Below are 7,514 nucleotides of genomic sequence, written 5' to 3' on the forward strand. Positions count from 1 at the left end.
CATTTTTCTCGCCTGGCTTGAGACTCTCTTAAAATAACACGCTCTTCTCCCCCCTCGCCCTCGCACACACACACACACCACGCACACACACAGTACATCGCACACACACACACACACCTTCTTTCTAAGGCCATAATGACAGCTGGTCAGGACACAGTGTAAAGGGTTGGGGTGGGGGGGTTAAAACATTATTCACCCCCTACTCCAACAGATTTGAAAAGAGAGAGCGAGACAGCGAGGGGCAGATGGGAGGACAAACAGTGAAATGAAATAGTGAGAGAGAGAGGGGGGAGGAGGGAGGATTCCTAGAGTGATGAACGAGTTGTGGTGGTTGAGTGAGTGGAAGCCGAGGGAGTGAGAAGGAGAGAGGGAGGACATCATCCATATGAAAATATAACCTGACGCATCACCAGCAGGCGTGTGCCGCTGTGTGTGGGCGTGTACGGCAAAGCATAACTTGACCTGTCTGTTTACCGAGTATGGTCTTTCAAGTCAGGTATGTAACCTTGTGTGCATGCATGTGTATGTGTGTGGTGTGTGGGTGTGCGCGATGTGTGTTGTGTTAGCTGTCAGTGTCATCTCAGGCCTCTGCCACCATGCACAACCTGCTACGCTGAAACACATTTTACCCCATCCTGCCACTGGTGTAGGTAAGGAGAGGATGTGGAAGGAGGAAATTGACAGGAAGTGACTTCACAAGATGTCTTACAGGTGCTAACACCAACAAACACATAAATACACCCAAAACCTATCGACCTGTATAGACCCTACCCCATCTCATGGCACTTGCTGGAGATCTAGAGAGACTCAGTAGTATTATCAATACATTCATATCTTCCCTGCTCTCATTACACCCAAATTATTGAGGAGCAGACCAGATACACATCACTTTACCCTGTCTTGTGTCATTACTCTGCAATATTTTCCCGGTAACCCATAGCAATATCTATACGTCCATAGTCGTCAAGAATCAGTGACCAACATTTTCTATTACAAAGATTGCAGGCAGCCAGCACAGAGTTCTGACCAACAGATCCTCAAACTGACTCTACGACCAACTCCCAGATGGTCTTACCTGAAGAGAGAGAGAGAGAGAAGAGAGAAGAGAGAGAGAGAGAGAGAGACGAGCAAGAAGTAGAGAGAGAGAGAGAGAGAGGAGAGAGAGAGAGAGAGAGAGAGAGAGAGAGAAGAGAGAGAAGAGAGAGAGAGAGAGAGAGAGAGAGAGAGAGAGAGAAGAAGAGCAGAGAGAGAGAGATGTTCATTGGATGCTGTAGCCACCCATTGCCTTGATGACAGCTTTGCACACCTCTTGGCAAGCTGTCATCAAGCCAAGTATCACCATGCCAATGCCAAGCATTCGCTGGAGTTGTGTAAAGCTCGCCGCCATTGGATTGAACAGTAGAAAAGCATTCTCTGGAGTGCATAAATCAAGCTTTCCATCTGGCAGTCCAACAGACGAATCTGGCTTTGACGATACCGAGAATTCGCTACCTGCCCAAATATAGTGCCAACTGTAAAGTTTGGTTTTAGGTGAATAATGGTCTGGGGCTGTTTTTCATGGTTCGGGTTACGCCGCCTTAGTTCCAGAAGGAATTCTTAATGTTACAGGCTTCAATGACATTCAACGATTCTGTGCTTCCAACTTGTGGCAACATTTTGGGGAAGGCCCTTTCCTTTCAGCGATAATGACCCCGTGCACAAAGCGAGTCCATAAAGAAATGGTTTGTCGAGATCGTGTGAGAATTGAACGCTGCACCGAGCCCTGACCTCAACCCCATCTATCTAAACTGGAACACTCAACTAGCGAGCAGGCCTAATCGGCCAACATCACTGCCCGGACCTTACTTTGTGGCTGAATGGAAGCAAGTCCCCGCAGCATGTTCCAACATCTAGTGGAAAGTCTTCCCAGAAGAGTGGAGCTGTTATAGCAGCAAAGGGGAACCAACTCCATATTAATGCCCTGATTTGCATGAGATGTTCAACGAGCAGGTGTCCACATACTTTTGATCATTAGCGCATGTCTGATCTCGCAAACAATGTAAAGTACCTCTAATCTTTAGCCAAGCGTGTTGATTTTAATCCGAGGTATCCTGCTATTGACACAACTTGTTGAATTATGCAAAATAAAGTGACAACAACAGTAATTAATGAGCAGTCTAGACAGCGCAGGTGAGTGGCAAAATAGTAGTGATATGTTTGGTTGCTGCAGCCTGTTTTTCCCCTTTTAATGTTTATGTTCTAAAATGCAAATAACCGTCCAGTGTATTTATGCAAATTACAAGCAATACTTTCCATTATTGAACACACCAAAAAAATACTGATCATAATAAGAACGCATGTTCATATATATATATATATATATAGTATATATATCTATATATACTATATAGTATCTATACTATATATATGAGTGCCATAAAAAATATTTTTGTTGTTGAAATTTACAATAAATTGAACACCTAAATTCCCATCTAAATCCCTGGACTCCATTCAATATTTGTCCGTGTCAGTAAAATGTTTTATGTGCTATAATTCAGTCAATATCTGATGGATTATAAAAATTCTAAAAGTTTGGAGTATCTTCATCCATTGTCCAACTGTTGCATTTTATTAGAATTGTTTTTTAAAACCTTTTAACAATTTTGATGACCATTGCTAATGTCTCTATTGCATCATGATGATTTAGTACMGTCAGATGTGAGAATCATAACCGTTACAGGGAGGAATAGTCAGTGTGATAATAAACTCTCATGGGTAGACACACGCAACACAACTGGAAGSTTCCCACTAGATAACAGCCACATAGTCAAAATTGTGTGTTTCATAAAAAATGTATCAAATTGGTCTGAATTCAATGTTAGGGTTAGGCATAAAGAGAATTGTGGTTAAGCGTAATGTTAAGGTTAGGGTTAGGTTTAAAACACCGGAGGTTGCTGAGGGGAGGAAGGCTCATAATAATGTCTGGAATGAAGTGGTATCAAAAACATGGAAACRGTGTGCTTGATGTGTTCAATACCATTCCATATATTCTGTTCCAGCCATTACTATGAGGCGGTCTTCCCCAATTGAGGTGCCACCGGCTGCCTGTGGTTCCAAATCAGATTTTAAGAAGAYAAATTGTGGAAATAGGTGTGGTTTATGACTTTGTGACTGTGTAAACTAGTGATCACCCAACTGAAGCATCTGACGCAATCATGCAAGTTTTTACTTCTGGGTTTTCAAGGTTTTGTGTGACAGTAAGTGAGGACACAGATKTGTGCATAGGAATATCCTCTTCTTTCAGGGTTATGACAAGTTTGACAACAAGAGCAATCCCATTCACATCCTCCTCTTCCTTCTCTCTGAAGTGTGTAGCCACTCCCTGTCAAGCATCGGATTGGATAAGAAATATGGCTACCCTACACCAACCAATCCAAATGGGCGAATCAGAATGTCTGGAGGGTGTGTGATGACAGATGTCACGATGACACGACTGACAGGAAGTCCATCATCCCAGGCAGGAWGCAGAACAACAGGTGTGTGAGTATATGTGTGTGTATGCGTGTGTGGCAAGAAATAAAGAGGTAGTGTGACTGATGGGATGTGTAACCTCCCGGACACTGGGACGGAAATAGGAGTGTGTGTGTGCAGACCGACCACAGACAGGTGTGTGAGGGGCAAAGATAAACGTTGGGAACTCACCAATCTCAGCTGGGAGCTCTGTAAAAGGGGAAAGTGAAGAGAGGAGATTATTAGCATAGCAGAAAGGCAAATTATACACTGTGATTAAATGTAAAGGACTAGATTTACAAAGCCTTTGTTTCCACCTGTTTAACGGTCAGATCAGGTCTTTGAAAATACAGGTGCAAACATTTGCACTTGATACAAATGACTATAGTTAATTAGCTAAAAACCTTAACTTTGCTCATGTCATGACTGATACAACAGATATGCAGGTAGAAGTTGTCAGGAACTTCTGGAAACCAACCAACCAACCAACCAACCAACCACAATAGGGAGCCTGTACTGGACTGATCACGAACTACACTACCCAAGCATCCCTTGGTGCCGCTGACCTTCAAATGGTATCTGCCACACCATCATAAGGTCACCGTAACCATTTTGTTGCTCAGCGCGCCAGGCCAGCCAGCAGCCAATCACAAAGAGTCAACATCCGACCTTCCCCTCGTCATAACCAAAACAAAGACTAGCTGTTGTCCAAGCAGTGGAACACCTTGCTGTCTGTGTGTCCCTCCATCACATTCATCCTTTCCACAGCATTTAGCCCAATGAACCCCATTTTGGTTCCGAACCTCTACACCCAACACCATCCTCCTCCTTTTTCTCCTCTCTTCCTCTTCCTCGCCATCATCTTTCAACGAGCCCTATCCCTCCTCTTATCCACCTCCATGTCTCCTCTGTCCATCCCTTGGTTTCTCTATGCTTTTCCATCAATCCATCCATCCATCACAGTCTCTCTTTCTCACCATTGTGACCATATCTGGCCAGGTTCTTCTTGAACTGTTCTGGTGTGAGGCCGGTGTCTGGTCGACACCAAAGTATGACACACCTCTTCCGACTCTTTTGCGTGTGCATTCTCCATCTCCACACAACAGGAGACTCTTCAGAAGAAGAGAACAAAACAAAGACACGTTTAGGACACGTCTATCCCGTAATGCGTGGCTTGGTGCAGTAGGTAGATAGTTCTCCGTTATGAGGTTTACAACCAGAGAAATTAATTGTTACCCACCACTTTATGTTGAAATATTATCATTATGTTGTAAAAACAACCTGAGCATATTATAAAAAACATATACTTGTTTCCTACACATTACGAATACTTTGTGAATTTCTCGACGGACGAGGCTTTGTTTCTGACATAACGCCAACCCAAGTAATATTTATCGAAACAAATTAACATTTATTGTGTAACTGGGAGTCTCCGTGGGGAATGCAAACATCCGAAGTTATTTCAAAGGAAGCGATTAATTTTATTGCTTTTCTGACTTTCTTGACCATGCATTTGGGGCTAGCTGTTCAAGCATGATTGATACACTCTCAAAAGCTTGAGTCTTCCTGTAAAGCATATTTCCAAATCTGACACAATAGTGCATTAACAACAAGCTAAAAGCTGTGTTTTGGTATATTTCACTTTCGATTGCACATATTAAAATTTTTTTTGTAATATTTTGCCCTGCAAATCAGCGGTTTTTAGGAAAATGATCCCGTAAAAGATCCATAGCGCAGAGAAGTTAAGCTTCAGACCCCTGCGTCTCGACCCCCCCTGTGCAACGGTCCTGACTTTCTGACGGGATCCCCCAGGTGGTGAAGTAGGAAACACATCTCCACCCCGCTATCCTCAACACTGGGCCACAAGGGTGCGTCTCAGCCCTCTCCTTACTCCCTGTCACCCCTGACTGCTTGGCCATGGCACGCCTCCAAACTCCAATCATCAAGTTTGCACCCGACGCACTTACAGTTTTGGCTGATTTCCACAACGACGAGACGCCTTCAGGAGGAGTGAGGGCCCTCGGATGTGCTTCAGAAATAAACCTCCACTCAACTCACAAAGGAGATGATCGTTGGACTTCATGGAAACGCAGAGGGACACCCCCATCCACATCACAGGACCTGTAAAGTGAGAAGTGTGGAAAGTTTTAATTCCCTCGCGATACACAGCACGGACAAATGAAATGTTCCACCCAACACAGACAGCTCGCGTGAAGAAGCGCAACAGCGCCTCTTCAACCTTTCAGAGCTGAAGAAAATTGCTTTCACCCAACGCACTGCTCCACCCACAACTGTAAGCTCTCCAGAGGGTTAGTGAGTCTGCCACAACACATCAACCGGGGCAAACTACCTCCCTCCACGACCACCTACACCACCCGATGCACAGGAAGGCCAAAAAGATTCATCAAGGACACAACCCACCCGACCATTGCCTGTTCACCCCGCTATCATCAAGAAGGCGGGAGGTCATACAGGTTCATCCAAAGCTGGACGGGGCTGATATACCGCTTCTATCTCAACCATCAGCGACTTGTTAAACAGCCTTTCACTAACATGAGTGGGTGGCTGCCAACAACCCTACTCAAATCTCTCTAAGCCACTTAATAATAAAAAATGGATGTAATAAATGTATCACTAGTCACAAATTAAACAATGCCCACTTTATTTAATGTTTTTCCTACCCTACTTTATCATCTCATATGTATTACTGTACTCATACCATCTACCTGATCTTGCTATCTTCATGGCCACTCCGCCTCATTCCATATATACTATATTATATTTTTTTTTAAATTTTAAATATAACCTTTATTTAACCAGGCTAAGGCTAGTTGAGAACAAGTTTCTCATTTGCAACTGCGACCTGGCCAAGATAAAAACATAGCAGCGTGAACAGACAACAACACAGAGTTACACATGGAGTAACAATAAACAAGTGCCATAACAATGGTAGAAAAAAAGAGAATCTATATTACAATTGTGCAAAGCATGAGGAGTTAGCAATACATCAAATATTACAATTTAGCAGCATTTAACACTGGATGATAAATCATCAGATATCATGTGCAAGTAGAGATACTGGTGTGCAAAAGAGCAGAAAAGTAAATAAATAAATGCAGTATGGGGGTGAGGTAGTAAATTGCGTGGCATTATAACCGATGGACTATGTCAGCTGCAGCGATCGTTACGCTGCATCGGATAGCACGATTTAAATTGTTGAGGGAGATAAAAGTCCTCCAACTCAAAGATTTTTGCAATTCGTTCCCAGCGCAGGCAGAAGAGAACTGGAGAAGGAAAGCGTCAAATTACGTTTTGCTTTGATGATAGGAGAATACACCTGCTTGGAGCGCGTGCTCCGGTGGTGTACCATCTTGACCAGTGAACTGAGATAAGCACTTTACCTAGCATACCTTGTCAGATGACCTGAGCCAGTGGTCTGACGCCAACATGTAGCGAGGCCGCCGACTAGGCATACAGCCGTGGGGTATTCGATATAAGGTGCCTTTAGTAACAAAACGGATGCACTGTGATACTGCATCCCAGGTTCTGGTGAATATTGAAAGCTATTTTGTGATGACATCGCCCGCAGTCGAGGATCGGTAATAGTCAGTTACTCAGGGTAAGTTTGGCGCGTGAGTAAGGATGTTTTTGCGAAATAGAAGCCGACTCTAGAATTTTGATTTGGATTGGAATGTTGATATGAGTCTGGAGGAGAGTTTGCCCAGCAGTCTAGCCAGATCCCTAGGTACTTATAGATGTCCACATTTCTACAGTCGACCTCCAGTGTGATGCTAGTCGGTGCTGCGGGTAGCCAGCACGCGAACGTTGAACAGCATTTGCATTTGTTTACTACGTTTAAAGCAGTTGGAGCCACGAAGGTGTTTATGCATTTGAAGCTGTTGAGGTTAGTAGCACAGCGTCCAAAGGAAGGGCCAGAAGTATTTACAGAATGTTGTCTCGCGTAAGAGTGTCAGGGAATCGCCCTCAGCAAGAGCAACATCATATATATTACAGAAAAGAGTTCG

General features: G+C 43.8%; 1 long non-coding RNA gene across 1 annotated transcript; it reads right to left on the bottom strand.

The window, feature by feature from the left end:
• Window positions 1–1,015: 1,015 nt before the first annotated feature.
• LOC111972354 (uncharacterized) lies at window positions 1,016–4,731 on the bottom strand. The gene is made up of 3 exons (XR_002878425.1): window positions 4,467–4,731; window positions 3,682–3,699; window positions 1,016–1,075 (listed from the first exon to the last, which is right to left on the bottom strand). It is a non-coding gene; the product is annotated as an uncharacterized lncRNA (long non-coding RNA).
• Between the last annotated feature and the right edge of the window lie 2,783 nt (window positions 4,732–7,514).

The sequence above is a fragment of the Salvelinus sp. IW2-2015 genome, linkage group LG13 (genome assembly GCF_002910315.2).
Source record: "Salvelinus sp. IW2-2015 linkage group LG13, ASM291031v2, whole genome shotgun sequence".
Lineage (NCBI taxonomy): Eukaryota > Metazoa > Chordata > Actinopteri > Salmoniformes > Salmonidae > Salvelinus > Salvelinus sp. IW2-2015.